The 17,777-nt window shown below is 38.0% G+C and overlaps 1 protein-coding gene and 1 long non-coding RNA gene across 5 annotated transcripts in view; one reads left to right on the forward strand and one right to left on the reverse strand.

The window, feature by feature from the left end:
* LOC309487264 (uncharacterized protein) overlaps window positions 1–17,777 on the reverse strand; it is a 315,296-nt gene that overhangs the window by 218,326 nt on the left and 79,193 nt on the right. The window lies entirely within an intron of this gene.
* LOC309486672 lies at window positions 444–3,334 on the forward strand. Its single transcript, XR_014201639.1, has 6 exons — window positions 444–791; window positions 1,158–1,211; window positions 1,409–1,477; window positions 1,578–1,637; window positions 1,721–1,818; window positions 2,014–3,334. It is a non-coding gene; the product is annotated as an uncharacterized lncRNA (long non-coding RNA).

Consider the following 17,777-nt stretch of genomic DNA (forward strand, 5'->3'; position numbering starts at 1 on the left):
TTATCAGCTGGCCCCAATGGTCACTAAGAAGATGGGGCGCAATGAAAACCCTGTGGTCATTGTGGTTTCTCTGTTGCGCTGATTGGTTGTAGGTCTATCCAATTGAGTGCAGAGGCATTTTCTTTCCTGGTTCAGTTGAAACACGCCCCATAAATCACAGACCAATGGAGCAGTATCAGACTCATATTCTGACTAGAATCTGAGTACACTGTTAGACTTTTCTGTAATTTCTACAGTTATTTACTTTAAATCCCCCAGTATTATACTGCTATTTCTCTTTACAGTAAATAACTGTGATTCCCATTGCATCATGGGAATTTTCTGTGACGTCTAACACCACATACAGAGACTTACTGTATTTTTTAAATTTGCTGTATACTACTGTATTTGACGTAACTGCCTCTCTGGCTGGCACCATTCCATCTTGCTTTTTATTTCCTAATTTTTGCCTTACACCGCGTGTCTACAACGCTATAATAGCCAGAGGCTGTCTATATTGGACACATTGAAGCGACCGGACCTTTAAATGCATACCTGTTTATCCCTTGTCAGAAATAGCGCGAGCGCTTGGACTCGTATCGGACTACGTCAGAAATATAACGGCCGCGGCGCATCACTACACCTATTTTTTACAGTCTATGCACTACACTGACTGTCTGGGATTTGTCGTGTCGCGTCAGAGCATCCAGTGTAGGTAATGGGGTCTGTCTTTTGTTGGATCGCGACGTTCGTGTCTGGCCCGGGGAAGAGACGGAATTCACTTCACCGAGAGAGAGAGATCAGCAAGCAAGGTAAAAAAAAAAAAACATTCTGTGTGTGTTGTCAGGATTGTGCCCAGTTTAACCTATGTTATAACGTTAGCCTAACGTTACTCGTCGTCAGCATGGCGGTAACGAACTTTACCATGGTAAACTGAGCTAACGTTTCATTTTACACACTTTGTTAGATTATTGAATTGTCGAGTTAAAATATGCCAACGAGCAACGCGTTTACATTAACAATAAATGTGAATAAACTAATGTGAAATTCTGTTTATAGCCTAATGTTGGCCTACTGATGAGAACCTTTATAGTTTTAGCATTAGTTTGCAAACTATACCATATTATACTTTTTTTTTTTATGTAATTTAATATTTACTTCCATTTTTGTGTTTAAAGGCAACTGCAACAAAGCGCCAATTCGCGCCAGTGACTTCCAGCAAGATTCCAGAGGTAGGCCAGCCCATTTGTGATATATTTTGAGATAAATTTGCTGAAATGATTAGCAATACGCTATGTGAAAATTGCTTTTGAGCCACTGGTGCAGACTAAGTAGCTTACAATATCTTACAATATCTTATAAAATCTCTATAAAATTGGCTAACTTTATATCAAATAAGTGACCTTTGCCTTATGTCTAACTTTATTAGACAGCAAATGAACCAATCAGAAGATGGACCATTGTCTTTGTTCAGTCTCACCAGATTAAATGTATCCAGGTAAGCACTGCAGTAAAACTCTCACTAATTCATTAATACAAAATCTAGCATTCTAAACAACTTAAGTTTATATTTTTGCATTATTTTGATATTTTATTAGCCAGAAGACTCTACCATTGCAGTCCCACCTGACTAGGAAGGTCCTAACATCAGCACGCAGGTGGGTTAACTACTGTAGGAAGGAGAACGATCATCACACAGTGATTTCTTGCATGTATCTTACTGTGTATTTGTCTCAAACAGGTACTCCTTCACTGCAGACAAGCTGAAATGGGCTAAAATCATCGATTTCAGTCGTTCTTTCTATGGATCTCAGCATTTTTGGACAGAATTTAGGATTTGTAAGTATTAAAATTTAATCTGGCATAATTTTATTTAGTTCTTTTGTATGCTATTTATTGACAAAAGCTGTTTACAAATATATATTCTTAAGTTTTTGTGAAAATAATAATAAAAATTAACAAAAAAAGGAGGTTAAAAAAATAATGTGACACTAATACTCTCTCTCTCTTTCTCTCTCTCTCTCTCTCATATAGTTTTGGAACCGGGATCTCCTCTGAAGGACTGAGTACATTTGTGTTTGTGGGCACGCATGCAGACCAGGGAACACTCTGATGTTGTCAATCAAGTTCTGAACAGGAACCAATCTTTGGAGAAGTTCATTTATTCACAAAGGTGGACAAAAACATTGTGTTGGCTTTTTAAAGATTATTTTGATGATGACTTTTACTCCTATGCTGTAGAAAAGATGGAGTAGACAGTCAGACATTGATAATAATAAGAAATGTTTCTTGAGCATCAAAGAGACTTCTTTCAAAAACATTAAGACACTTAAATACTTATTTTGGCCTCCAGTGTACATGAATCCAACAAATTTTTGGAAATAAGTGAAATTATTTTGAAGGTGGGGTTATGTGTCATGTATTGTGAAAAGAACTGTGTTTTGTCCTGTGTTGGACATTTCCTTTTTGAATGCTTAAAAATGTATTTATATTCTGCAGTTTTATGAATGTAATGGTTGATATTTCATTATAATACTTGTATAAGCTAAACAACCAATGACTACATTCATTTAGTCCAGGGTTCACCAATCTCGGTCCTGGAGGGCCGCTGTCCTGCAGAGTTTAGCTCCAACTCCAATTAAACACACCTGAACCAGCTAATCAAGGTCTCATTAGGCATACTAGAAACTTTCAAACAGGTGTGTTGGAGCTGGTTGGAGCTAAACTCTGCAGGACAGCGGCCCTCCAGGACCGAGATTGGTGAACCCTGATTTAGTCAAATGCTAATGTTTTGTTTATGGTTTTATGTATGTTTTCAAAAATGTTTGCAGTGAAGGACAGCACATAATGTGTTAATTTAACACGTTTACACATCTTTGTGTTAACCTCTCTGACATATTTACTTTGTTAAAATCATTAACACAATGAATGAGTTAAAATTAACACAAAAAACATTATCCCTAAACTCACCCATTAATGTGTAAAAATTTCACACATCATTTCCAGCATTGGCATGTTTATTTTGTGATATATATGAAATGTTTTAAATAAAAAAATTGTATTTTGTGATAACTTTGTCTAATTGGTTTGTATGAAAGTAGTACTTATGTAGGATAAAAATAAAATTAATCATATATCAAAATTATCAAATCTAATTTATATTTAGTACAAATAAAAATAATTACAGTAGTGTACTGATTAGCTTCGTTTTTACAGTAATGCACTGTACTGATTAGCTTCGTTTTTACAGTAATGCACTGTATTACACAAAACTGAAATATGGTTTGGTACTGTAACTCTTAATTACAGTAACTTACTGGCAACAGTGTTGCCAGTAAGTTACTGTAAAAAACCCTTGAAAAGTCTAACAGTGTATGATGACGTCAGGCTATTAATTAATGAGCTTTTCCTCTGAAACAACTTTTTTCATTGACAGCAATAGCACAGGCTATTGGATAATGTTAACCAAAAAACAACCAATTTAGATATAACTAAAATTTTGTCTAAATCACATCCGATCTCGCTTTATTCTGGTAAGTAACATCCACTTTGCACAATTTGCGTGCAGCTAAGCTGCAAATGCTTTGACAATACAAATGTAAAGTTGTGTCATGGCACACTAAAATATAATTGAGAGAGAGACACTCGACCTTCTGATGACACCATTCTTCAGTCTCTCAGGGCACGGTTGGACACTGGCTCCTTGTACAGATACACATAACAGGGCCAAACAGATGCTATTTCAGCCCAGAGGACAACACAAACACACTGACAACATACAAATGACCTGCACTCATTTAACTGTGGGTATGCACTTGAAAAGCAGCATATGCACTGCAAGACCAGAGCATATTATAAACATCATTTATTAGCATGAACACACTCAAAAAAAAAAAAAAAAATGTAATGGATAAAAAAAAGCCCTATTCGGATGGGACTAGTTTTCATGGAGGAAGTTGGAGACATTTGTGTTTCACAGGCTTAAGCCCTATTCGGACGGGACTAGTTTCCCTGGAGTTTTTGTTTTACAGGCATACTTTGTGAATTGAATCCCGTCCAAATCTGCCATGTCTGTGTTTTTTTTCACACAACCTAGCAAATTACCTACTGTTTTTCGGTTAACTCAATGGTCCGCTGAGACATCTAATCCCGTGTGAATGTGAATGACTATGAATGCTGATGTTGTATTATCCTAACGCTTCTCATGTGTTTTTGACTACCTGAGCTACTGTTCGTGCACCAATCTTTCGTTTGCTTTCATTTAATTTCAATATGGATGGTATTTGATGAAAAACTTAAATTATAAATGTAATAAATAGAGCTAAATCGCAGAAACTGCGAAGACTGCCCAGGTTAATAACAGTGTAATGTGAGATACTTGTCTAGACGTCTCTTGTGGCAAGCAGAGCGGGGCCGAGAGCCGTGAGAACGGTGCGAGGCCGGTGGCACAACTGCTAGTGAGCGTCACCTGCACGCCACATCGTTCTCGAGTGTCTCACGGAGGAGCTCCGGACTGATAAGAGGAGGAACGACGACAATGAAGGACGAGAGAGCACCAGGCCTGGATTTTACGTTATGCTTTGTTTATGTGTTTGTGTCAGTCATCCGTTAGGGGCTGCCGCTTTACTTTCATTTTATAATTAAAATGTTTGAATGCTCAGATCTCAGCTCACTCATGTGGTTTATTATAAACAGCCATAAATATCTACAAATGCACGTGAAATTTGTTTTAATAGGATTTTTATAATACATTTAAGTTATATCAGTAAATAATTCATTAAAAAACATATACGTCATATGTGATGCATGTAAACACACCACATGACCTTCTGTAACGCCCGTGTCTAGAAAACACACACTCTCACTTCTGTAATAAACACAGAGATGTTAGTCCCGTCCGAACCGGTACATGAAATCACAGACGTTGGGTGATAAGATTTGTAACTCAAACGTTGTTTAGTAAACTGTCCCATCCAAATAGGGCTTAGCCTAAGTGACAACATAGTTATCAGTGGAATGTGGTGGCAAAGTCTTTGTCCATTCAAGCCATTCATTTTGCTTTGGAAGCACTGCTTCCTGTCATGTTACCTTTTGCCTGCATTTTCACCATTATCCACCTCTAATTCATCCTGCAATACTAACAAGAACTGTTAATGAAACATGGAAACTGCTCCTGGTGAATAAAATTAAAATCATACCTGCATGCAAATCCTTCTCAGCTAACACACGACGTACCAGTAATGTGATTTATTGGTATTTTACTTTTATTTCGTGTGATTTACAACGTAATGACGTTGCACGCTTGTAATTTCTTTAGCACTTTATATACAGTGAAGCGATACACAACGCGCGCCACCGCATTTGCGCATGCAATTGAAGAGTGTGCGCTACGAGCACAGTATAGCGGCTGACCAGACAGGAAAGTCCGTTTTTCTGAGGTGAAAGACTTTATTTCAGCGTACACTTACGTCGCTGCCTGGTAGTTCCTATTGTGCTGGGTTTTCTGAAGTAGTTGTGATTCGCCTCTCATAACATAACATGCAAACAACACGCACGCAGAGTGGATTTTCTTTTGTAATCGCGGCTTTGAACGATTACGTAATCGTGGCATCCGTAATCGTAATCGCGATTAGCAATTCGATTAATTGTGCAGCTCTAAATCAAATGGCAGCAATGTATTTAGGGATGTGTCCAAAATCGCCCCCTATATCCTTTAATAGGACACTATTTGAGGGGGCAGCCATTTGTAGTGGTGTCTGAAACCATAGTGGACATTATCGAGTGCACTCATTCAAACCCATAATGCACCGCAATAACAAGTGTACAACTGATATGCACTCAACAGCTAAGGAATACCCATAATGCCCTGTGAGGGTCGTGCTGAATGAATTCCCGCATCTCGCCAGAAGATCCATCCATTTTCCAAACCGCTGGTCCAATTCGGGTACAACGTAATTTCACACAGGTATAAATTCCTTTTCAATTGATTATTAAATTGTTTAATTAAGGTTTATACATGCTAGTTTCCATAACATCGTTCAACATAAATCTTTTCATTGCAACAAGAGCTGCTAGTTTGCCAAGTTTCAAATGATTATTAAACATGCAGTAAGCACAAACCATGCAAAAGCGACAGCCCTTCCGGCGCACTCAGTGTCTGAATTCACTCACTCGATTTCATTCACTCCTTTAAGTGGACAATATTATTGGAGTAATGAGGGAATAGTGAATGAGGATATAGGGGACAATTTTGAACACCGCTATGGTCAAGACAATCTGCTGAAGTTCAAACTGAACATCAGAATGAGGAAGAAAGGTGATTTAAGTGATTCGAAATTGGCATGGTTGTTGGTGCCAGACGGGCTGGTATGAGTATTTCAGGAACTGCTGATCTACTGGGATTTTCACATCAATACCTAGGGTTTACAGAGAATGGTCTGAAAAAGAGAAACTATCTAGTGAATGGCAAAAATGCCTTGTGGATGCCAGAGGTCAGAGGAGAATGGCCAGACTGGTTCGAGCAGATAGAAAGGCAACAGTAACTCAAATAACCGAGGTCTGCAGAAGAGCATCACTGAACGCACAACATGTCGAACCTTGAATCAGATGGGCAGATCCAATTTTATTTAAATTTTTTTGACACACTTTGGGCCCCATAGTACCAACTGAGCATTGTTTAAATGCCACAGCCAGCCGGAGTATTGTTGCTGACCATGTCCAGTCCATCCCTTTGTGAACCCATATTCTAATGGCTACTTCCAGCAGGATAAGGCTCCACATCACAAAGCTCAAATCATCTCGAACTGGTTTCTTGAACATGACAATGAGTTCACTATACTCAAATGGCCTCCACAGTCACCAGGGGCCTCATTTATAACCGTTGCGTACGCAAAAAAACAGGCCCTGAAAGAGGCGTACGCCTCTTCTGACGCATAAGATGTGATTTATAAAAACAAACTTGACGGGGAAAATGTGCGTACCTGTATGCAAACTCTGACCCACGCGTACAAACATTTTGGAGACGGAGCAGTTTTGCGACACCGATGGTGAGCTGAGGGACTGATGACAGATAAAGGAAAACCACTTTAAATCTTCATTATGACTCCTAATCATAAATACAGTGCATGTTCAACAATAACATAACATAACATTTAAATAAATAAAATAATGATTTAAACTATGTTTTACATCCGAAATAAACCAATAATACCATTCTCATTAATAGAGTTTCAGCACTTAAATTATATGAAATCATTACAACAAGTTACAATATTTTAAATATTCTAATAAATAGAAATATTTGAAGTGGATGCGATGCTTTTGAACACTTCCTGTGGCTTGCTGTGTTTTAATGTTTTAACTACAGCAAGGATTGCTTAGCGCATGATAAAGCAGAACTCATGGTCTGAATATTTTTGCGCAAATAATGATCAATAATGCACAATAAGGTCAATCTGTTTCCATTAAAAATATAAAGCAATTAAAAATACTATTTAAATTAATTAATACTATTTGATTTATTTATTCAAAAACAAGGCAAGGATAGGCTACTAAATGATTTTTAGCAACGTAATGTGACGGCACATCCGCATCTCATATTTTCCTAATGTCTTGTACTGTTAAACATGGTGTCACATGGATGAATATGCATATGCAAATAATATGCAAATGAGGATATGGATAGTAAAACTAGGCATTGTAAGCTCCATATGGTTATTGCAGGGAGGAGACAGGGTGGAGATGCATGTGCGCACTGACTGGGATTTATAAAGGGAATTTTGCGCAGGTTCTGGCGTACGCACGGTTTTATAAGTCTGAATATTTATTGGCGTACGCCATTTTTGGCTTTCAGACGCCACTTTTAGTAAGGATCCTACGCACAGTTTTATAAATGAGTTTTATAAATCTCAAGGGATTTGGGATGTGAAGAATTAAGGCAGTTTTGAAGGTAAAAGGGGGTCTAACCCAGTACTAGCAAGGTGTTCTTAATAAAGTGGCCGGGGAGTGTATAATACCATTAAAAAGTTTTGGATCAGTAAGTTTTAGTAAGTCAAAGAAGTCTCTTATGCTCACCAAGGATGCCTTTATTTGATAATAAAAATAACAGTAATATTTAAAAAAATGAAAATTATTATTTAAATGAATAATGTATTTTAAAACTTAATTTATTCTTGTTATGACAAAGCTGAATTTCCAGCAGACATTACTCCAGTCTTCAGCATCACATGATCCTTCAGAAATCACTCTAATATGCTGATTTGGTGCATGTAACATGTCTTATTATTATCAGTTGAAATCAGTGCTGCTTAATATTTTTCTGGAAACCATTATATAGTGCCTGCATTATTTTGATGAACAGAAAGTTCAAAATAACAGCATTTAATATAAAAAAAATATTAAAAAAATTGGTAACATTAACTTTATAACGGTATTCACTTTTTTGATTAGTTTATTGAACCTTTGCTAAATAAAAGTATTATTTCTCCCCAAAAAATTTATAATAATATCTTACAGACCTCAAATTTTTGACCAGTATTGTATTTAATACAGTACACATTACACACACAGTTTCACCAGCACACTGAAACTGTACATACAGACAGACAGGGTTCTAGTTGTGTTCCATAAAGCTTGGCTTTTTTTCAGGTTGATTAAAGATCCCGTGTTGATTTCCTTCAGAGTCACACTGAATACAGCGGACACGAAGCCGAGCCAGCAGCTCATCAAACGCGCCACACGATACCCACATTAAAGGTAATGTCTCTGCCACTCCATCTCGCATTGTTTTATTTTGCTCTCTGGCTTTAATGAATGTGACAGAATTACGCCGCTTTAAAACCGTCTGCTTTATTGTTCTATTTGTTTATCTATTTCTTATTTCCTCGTCTTTTCCCAGCTCTCATCTGTCATTCTTCGGTGCTTTCATTTTATTGGCCGCTCCGCAGAGCGGTACTGTTGATCGCTGCCCATTTTCGGATTAGGAGATTAAGTTATTCATCACTCACCGCGCTCCCTGCTGCGCCACTGCTATCAGGACACCGCCAAATCACAACATCTCAGCCAGCCATTTCAAAATAATTGAATGCACAATAATTTCCCTATTAATACATTTCTCATATTAGAGATTATGCATGAAACATCCACATTATCTGTGGCAGTGTTTTCCTTCTCTTTTTTTTTCCAGTGTGCATGTGTTAATGTCTTGCTCCTCTCCAGTAAATCTAATAGACAGGATTGAATAGCTCATGCCAGGATGAAGGGATAGGTTACAGATAGCCTCTTTTTTATTTATTCTTTTTTTTTTGCCTCTCCCTCCCTTCTTCTTCTGTGGTGGAAGATGCAGAAGAAAATTAAAGAAAATCGATCATTTTCGACTAGGGTGGTGGGGACGAGCTGTGACGGTTGCTACGCCAACAGTAACTCAGCCTCTCACAGCTGTCTCGGAGAAGTTGTTTTGTTTAGGTATTGTAGTTGCTCACATTTTTGCACTAGACACACCAAAGACTCGCACCAACAAAAGACATATCAATGGATGTGTCATATATGCACGTATTAGCATGAGAACAGATCATTAAATCCACTGTAGGCAGCCAACCAAAACGCCTCGGCACAGCGGCCATTATGTCGTCATCATACTTCAGTGAATCGTGTTTTGCTTTGTACTAAAAATAATCCTCTCTTCCACAGCAAGGACAGAGGTGGACTCACAACAGAGCTGGTCACAGTTAGAGATCCTCTTCAAACATCAAAGTGTGTTAATCACTTGTGTTAAATGTGCTCAAGCCTGGATATGGGGTTATTGAGGCTATACTGTACACTGCACCAGGGCATATAAGATCTATTACAGCAGATAAATGCGTCTAAACAGCAGAAAGAGTCAAGGTGAAACATAGGAAATGAACACAGAGTGCATGTCCTCTATAAAATAGGTCTAAATGTTCACCGCTCAGGTGAAATATCTCTCTTTCTCTCTCTCTTGCTCTAATCAAATTGCATATTACTCAAAGACTGACATGTTTGGCTTGTCAAACATGTTATATTCAGCTGTTGCAAATTTGGTGACTTTTGAAAATCAAGTTTTGATTTTTACCAGGAAAGGAGTGGTTTTGATGCACAAAGTTGTGAAAAATCACGTTTTAAAAATGCTGTTCCATTATAACCCCTTAGCAGATCTGACTATCTACCCATCTATCCATCCATCCATCCACCTGTGTCTGTCTGTCAAAAAAAGTTACCAGTAATCATATAATCACGTGGATGTTTTCAGAAATGATTGTAACCTCATTTAACTATAATAAACTATATTTTCAAGTATAGTGCATTAAAAACATTATCAGCCATTTTATCTGTGACAGTGAATCAAGTAAGCATCATAATGTATAACAACTACTTACACTGACAGCACGGTCTAAAAGTTTACACATGATGAAGCATTTTTTAAATAAAACTTGTATTCATGAAAAAAAAACATAACAAGCAATGCTATTTTTTTAGGAATTGAATGATTCTTGTTCAGCTGATTACAATAACTTTAAAATTCATTCAAATTAATTATTATTTTTTGTACTTTTAATGAAGCACCTTTAAATTCAGTGCCACAGCAACAAATGTCATTTAAATGCAGTATTAACAATGCAACCTGTTCTAAACAAAAAATGGTTCTCGATTGGCAAACCTATGTATAATAGAAAACAATGAGCATGATAAAGTATTATGAATATCTGAAGCATTCAAAACCTGGTATATATATAAAAAGAGCTTTACAGAGAGTGCTACTGAACATATTGCTGACTTGATTTGATTAATAGTAACACCATAAATACAGACACATGATTTCACAGCGGGCAGAGAAATTAATAAATAAATAAATAAATATCTGTGAGCGAAAGTGTGTTTGTGTGAGCTACCCAGTTCCCGTCTCAAATGAACATGTGCTCTCTCTGCACAGATGACACTCAAAATGCATTATAACCATTAATGAAAAAGTTAATGGGCCATTTTCTTACATATCAATTTACATTTTACAATTTGGGTACACAAATGATGTCTGCTACGGCGGGTCCTTAATATTTTGCTCAAGGAAACAGTTCTAATGTGTTTTGTGGACATCAAATGTAGTGAATAATGATGCGTCCATCGCATGCAAATAAGATGACAGTTGGAATGGGCTGATCAACAGTGCTCGCATAAAGAGGTTACAGACTGCCATGTACTGCGCTCAGTTTCAAAAATGTCATATTCGCAGTGTGTCCATGTTTGCAAGCAAATACACAAACCAATGCGCTCAATTATGATCAGCTCCCTTGTGTGCAAGTGCAACTAGCAAATTATCTATCACAAAGTATCCCAATTTTCACACTCTGCTGTGAATTTCATAAAACATGCGAGCATAAATAAGCCTTAGATGCACTGTATAATACATAGACCTTAGTCAGGGAAGTCCAATATTTAATTTGTGAAATGAATAAAAACGGGAAATGAATGAAAAAGGATAGAAGTAGGCCTAAACTGTGTTCAGTGGATTGTACTGTAGTTTAACAACAATCTGATTTGTTCAGCTGATTGGTAAAAAACCAAGAAACATTAAGAAACATCAACAACAACAAAATTATTCTAAATATTTTTCTGATGCAAGACTTTTATTTTGTTAGCTGTTGATTCTTCTGTCAGACGCAGTTTAAGTAAAGAGTGCCTGAGAAAAACGTGTTGTCCCATTTGCGGTCAGATGGGATGTTTCAGGCTATATGTCAGTGACCTTATTCTATCGTTATTTGTGCTTGTTACAAAATAAAAAGTTTCTCACCTATGAAAGACGAACTTTCCTGTCCTGTCTGACATTAGAGACTGTGCTCGTGGCGTGCGATCTTTAATTGCAAGCGCAAATACGGCGGCGTGTTGTGATGTGTGTGAAGGAGTCAAAACAGGAGTCAGGAGTCAAAATCCCTCCGTCACACATACAAACGAAGATCTGAACGAGGAGACGCGGTTCTGATGCCTGTACCGACCTGTGATGGGCAACATCATGACTATGATGAGAAAAAACAGGTGTGCGTGAGCATTCTGTCCTTTTTAGGGTCTCAACTTTCTGTCTTTGGTTTGTTTACATGTCTTTGGTGCGTATTGCATTCATAATTCATTAAGAACCGCATCAGAGTTTGTTTGGAAGTGGCCAGAGACCCATCTTTTCAGCGGTCTCGGTCGGCTTGTTTGGTGCGCATCAGGGTTCGGATGACAGTGTTCACACACAGGCTCAAATGAATCGCACTAACAAAAGAAATCGCACCAGGGTTCGTTTTAATCGAACCAAACATGCCAAGTGTGAATACACCCTTAATAGCCTCACCTTATAGGCCTAATGTTTATTAATCGGTATTAGAGATATTATTACAAGTTATGTGTATGTTGTGTAAAGTGGGAAGGTACCTGTGTGTGTGTGTGTGTGTGTGTGTGTGTGTGTGTGTGTGTGTGTGTGTGTGTGTGTGTGTGTGTGTGTGTGTGTGTGTGTGTGTGTGTGTGTGTGTGTGTGTGTGTGTGTGTGTGTGTGTGTGTGTGTGTGTGTGTGTGTGTGTGAACAATTCCTAAAAAGTGTGTTGTGGATTAATGACATGGGAAATTGTGGGTCACATGGCCAAACCAGTTAAGAACCACTGATCTAGGATCTTTATTAAGTGCGTGCCATTGAAAAGATTGTACGTCTATCCCTAACAGCCTTGTTTTCATCTGCATTAAATTAAATATGGCATCCAACCTGACTAAGGTCTATTAACACGTTAAACCAACTGTATGTAATTTTTGTTTTACCTTGAAATATCAGTTTCATAATCATTCTGATGGTACACTGACTTCTAATAAGGTGAATGGCTTCGGTTTCTTTCTCAAGCTCCCCTATTATATGCAATCTGGCCTATGGTGTCGCCAACATTTGATTACACACATACACATTCAAACGCTTGGCACACAATGTTTACGTGAAAACATTCGCTAAATTACTGTATTGTAATACTGCTCACCTTATCAGTCTGCATAGTTCTACTTGGCTTTTGAAAGCTTGTCAACAAACGCACGTGTACAGCTATCCGGGGGTGGACAAAGTACACAACTTCCTTACTTGAGTAAAAGTACAGATACTACTAGTCAAATATTACTCAGTTACAAGAAAAAGATGTAAAGACCGATTTTTACATAAGTACAGAAGTACTTGTTTTTGTTACTTAAGTATCAAAAGTAAAAAGTAAATGTCAATGCATTGTTTAATTATTGTTGTATGTAATACTTACAGTACCTTATGCCTCTGAATATATGCCTGCCTATACCTACCCTCATATCAATATCAAATTTATTTTCCAGTAGTGGGATTGAATGTGAGATTGAATAAGTGCACTCAATAACGTCTACAATAGTTTCAGACACCCAAATGGCTGTTCCCTCAAATAGTGCCCTATTTAAAGTTTTTGGGCTTTAGTATGAATATGTTAGCCTTACTGTTATCTATAAGCTAGTGTGCTCCAAAACAATGACAAAATTCGCATTTAGAAGACCAAACCCAACGTTGAAAATGAAAACCAGGTTAATGTTAGAATCCAACATTAGATTGACGTTGATCTCCAACGTTGGACAGACGTTGTAATGTGGTTGAAAATGAAAATCGTGTTGACACGAGAAACCAACATCAGTCGGGTTCTGACGTCAACCCAACTTTCATTTACAACCAAAATCCAAAGTCTCTCCGACGTTGGATGCTGACGTCAATCTGACGTTGGATTCTAACGTCAATCCAACTTTCATTTCCAACCAAAATGCAACCCCTGCAACCAAAATCATCCCCTGACTGACGTTACTACTTTCTACTCAAGGACCTTGACAGAATTGTAGTGGAGTAAAAAGTATGATATTTGTCTTAGTTAAAGTAAAACGTTTCCAGAAAAAAATAATACTCAAGTAAAGTACAGATCCTCAAAAGGTGTACTTAAGTACAGTACTCAAGTAAACGTACTTTGTTACTGTCCACCTCTGCAGCTATCCACTGTTATTACGGCAGTGATATATTTACTAAAGTGAATTTCACTTACAGTACTTCACTGTAGGGGCTCCAAAATCCCCCCCAAAAATGAATTAAGTTCCATTAGTTTTCAAGGCAACATTGCCCGGTCAAAAAAAAAGGATTTAAATAGGCAAATCCTTAAGAGTCTATGACTGGATCATTATTGCAGTGATTATTATGTTTCTAGTATGTTATATGTTTGGCAACAATTCTTTTAACCCTAATTGATGGAGTGTGCAGCTTTTCATTTCCTAAACAACCATGTAGGAAGACGTATCATGGCCATATTCCAAGATGACAATGTTAAGATTCATCAGGCTCAAATTGTGAAAGAATGGTCAGGAGGGAGCATGAAGAATAATTTTCACACATGAATTGGCACCTCTGGGTCCAGACCTTAAATTTATTTAAATTATTTGGGATGTGCTAGAGTAGACTTTACAGAGAGCTTGACTCTTGCTAAACTGGATCATCTCTTGATAGAAATAATATCACAACATTTATTTCCATCAAGAGGTGCATCAATTTTTGGTCAAGACCTTGTATCAAGCGACTTTTTTTTATTTATTTTTTTGGGCCAGGCAGAGTGCCTACTTTTCAAGTTTAAGTCTTTCCAAAAATATATAGTGTCTCACACAGCCAAATTTAAGTAATGTGCAGGAAGAATATCTTCAAATTTACTCAAGGAATTCTGGTATGACACAAACTCCCCACATTTTATTTATTTATGTATTTCAGCTGAGAAAATTAATGTTACAAAGACAGGGTTAGACACAACAGCAGACAGAATGGTGAGTAAACGAAAATGTGCGCTTTGGCGGAAATGCGGAAATGGACGTTCCGTGAGGACGTGAAAAGTGTCAAAATAAAGGTACCTCATATCGATATTTTACGTGTGGCATCGATGTATCGTTAGAGTTTTGATCGATCCATATCGATGTATTGTTACACCCCTCAGTAAATTATGACAGATTTTTCATTTTCAGTCACAGTGTAGTTTTAACGTATTAGCCACTGGATAGTGGCTGCTTACTAAATAAGATGCAGGTTTACGCTCTGGTATATAAAACCACATAATGTTATTGCTTATGTGTATGTATATACGCAGCAGTCATTAAATGCAGTACGCTTGTATGGGATCTACTGGGGGATCTGCTATCCGTTCTCCTCCCAACACATTCCAACACGCTGAGCTCCCTCTCAACTTTACGGAAAATAATCATTTTCACCGTAGGGCGTCGTTCTCTGCACGTCTCCTGCACGATGGTAACGCTCACACGGATGCAGCGGCAGCGGTCCCGGGGGCCGGGGCGGCTGAGCGCAAGGGCTTATGGGTGTGAATATATGTATCAGTGCCATCTGCATGTGAAGTGAGAAAACACAGAAAGGGCAGAGAGCCAATCACACACCCACGCACACCTGAGGAAGGCGTCATCACTGCAGCCTATTGTTTTAGGGCACATTTGTGTATGTGTGAGGCACATGGGAATGCTGTCACACCTTTTAAACTCACAGCCACCAACAAACACACAAAAAATGTTCGATGCATTTTCAAGCTTTGTGGGTCACGTTAAAAATGCCACTACATGACATTGTTTGTGTTTGTGTGAGTATCTGGCAACACTGTATGTTAAGATACAACTCAATTCCCACTCCAACAATCGCTTTGATAAGCACTATAAGTGAACAACACCCACTGCTACAAGACGTATATTCGGTATTCTCCATATACATTAATGCAAATGAAAAGACGGCCGCAGTTTGACGCTCTCCCTCCTTCTTCCTCTCCTTTCTCATTATTCCACTACCTCACACGTTCCCTCTCTTCTCATCTTTCCTCCTCTACCAGCAGCAGTCCAAAGCAATGGCCAATAACACAGCATGCTGGAACAGATACCTGCAAAGTTAATATCATTAATCAATACCAATGGAATTGTGTGGAGGGACGCAGTCAAGTGAGCCTCCCAGCAGTACCAATCTCCCTCCCTTTAAACCTCATTTGCAAGCCCAAGATGGCCGCTCGGATGACTGGCAGCAAAGTTTTTCCAACAAATTTCATGGGGCATGAGCCAAAGATAATAGGTTTTCAGCCCAATGACAATCCAATTACAACGCCAATCAAAGCTGACTCCATGCAGGCTAATTATCAGCTTCAGCCGTCAGTTCAAATACTAACATACCACTTTTTATTTGAATAAAAATTCAGTTTTGAAACCAGGCAGGTCTGCCGTCCCTGATGAGCGGGTAGCAGCAGAGAAGCCTACCTTCGCGGTTGCTTCCCACACTGATAACGAACAGCAGGGTATCGTTTCAGCAGAACGGAACATCCGCTAAAATGTTTAGGGGTGGCTTCCATGTGTCCGTGAACCTTATGAGGGACTTATCTTCAAATGTGGTTTGAGGTAAATCAGACCTATCTAATTGAAGACTGGGTGTATTACCAAATGAGTCCAATTAATTGATCTCTGATAGCCATGTCTCTATACGTGTGCATTACAAACTGCAATACACTGCTATATAAAATAATGTCTGAACACAAATTTGACAGTTAAAATAGAACACAATGATTTGCGAATGGTGGTTCCGACACCCACGTGATTGATTGTTTAAATTGGAAGGACAACTGCATATTATATTTTACCTGCAGAGAGGAGACCTTAGATACATTTTGGATACACTTTTTTCCATGTTTGTATATATTTGTAAAGGCCAAGGCTACATTTGTGCAGTTAAAAGAAAATACTGTAAAACACCAAAATAATGTAACCTATTTCTACTTATTTTAAGTAGACTTGTATAGTAGACTTTCTACTTGTATATACAAGATTAAACTAGGCAAGACTAAAAAAACAATGAGTTGAAATGACTTGTGCAGCTAATTTGATTATACTTCATTTAAGACAGCAACTGAACTTCAGTTGTTAAGTTAAATTAAGGGGAAATTTAAACAATAAACCCAACAAGTGTACACTCGAAGATATCATGAACAATTTAGAAAACAAATAAATACAATAAAATATAAATAGATTTTTTTATTATTATTATTATTATATATGCATCTGTACCCTCTGTATTTTTTTTTACGTTTTCGATTCAATAAATTGTGAGGTGAATTTGTGATTGGCTAGTGAACGGCTGTTCTAGAATCCAGGATTATCTCCGAATCACAGCATTCACGCAGTACAATTTTGAGAGGATAACACAGATACAGCGGTGTAAAAACAAAGGATCATGAGTGTGTGTCCGCGCCACTCTGAGATGTGCCGGGATGAAATGCACTGAGGATATGGAGGGCTGGCACAGACATGACATCTAATAATGTCTTTCCTCTACAAGTCTGTCCTGCTTGGGTTGGATTTAGAGGAGGTTTATCTCCTTCATATAACACCCCCCGCACCCGGCACTCACATTACACTCACACACCAACACACACACACACAAACTAACAAACAAAACCTGCATCAATAACACAAATGATTAAACATTCATGGCCTTTTGTAGGGAACATCTGCTCTATATAGAAGTCTAGCCTGAGGGACTGGGTGGAAAGAATCAGGAGGATTTTTCTCAAAGAAGCTCAAGGAAGCAATAAGATGGCACTCAGTCCTGTGTCTGAATGTGCCACACTCAGATATAGAAGAAAACACATACACACCCATTGTAAAAAACTACATTCAGTAGAAGGTGTTGCGCTTCTGTCTAGGTGAACGGACAAATCAGTAAAAACATTTTTTAATGCCGTTTAAAGTGAAGAGAC

The sequence above is a fragment of the Leuciscus leuciscus genome, assembly GCF_965113295.1.
Source record: "Leuciscus leuciscus genome assembly, chromosome: 22".
Classification (NCBI taxonomy): Eukaryota; Metazoa; Chordata; class Actinopteri; order Cypriniformes; family Leuciscidae; genus Leuciscus; species Leuciscus leuciscus.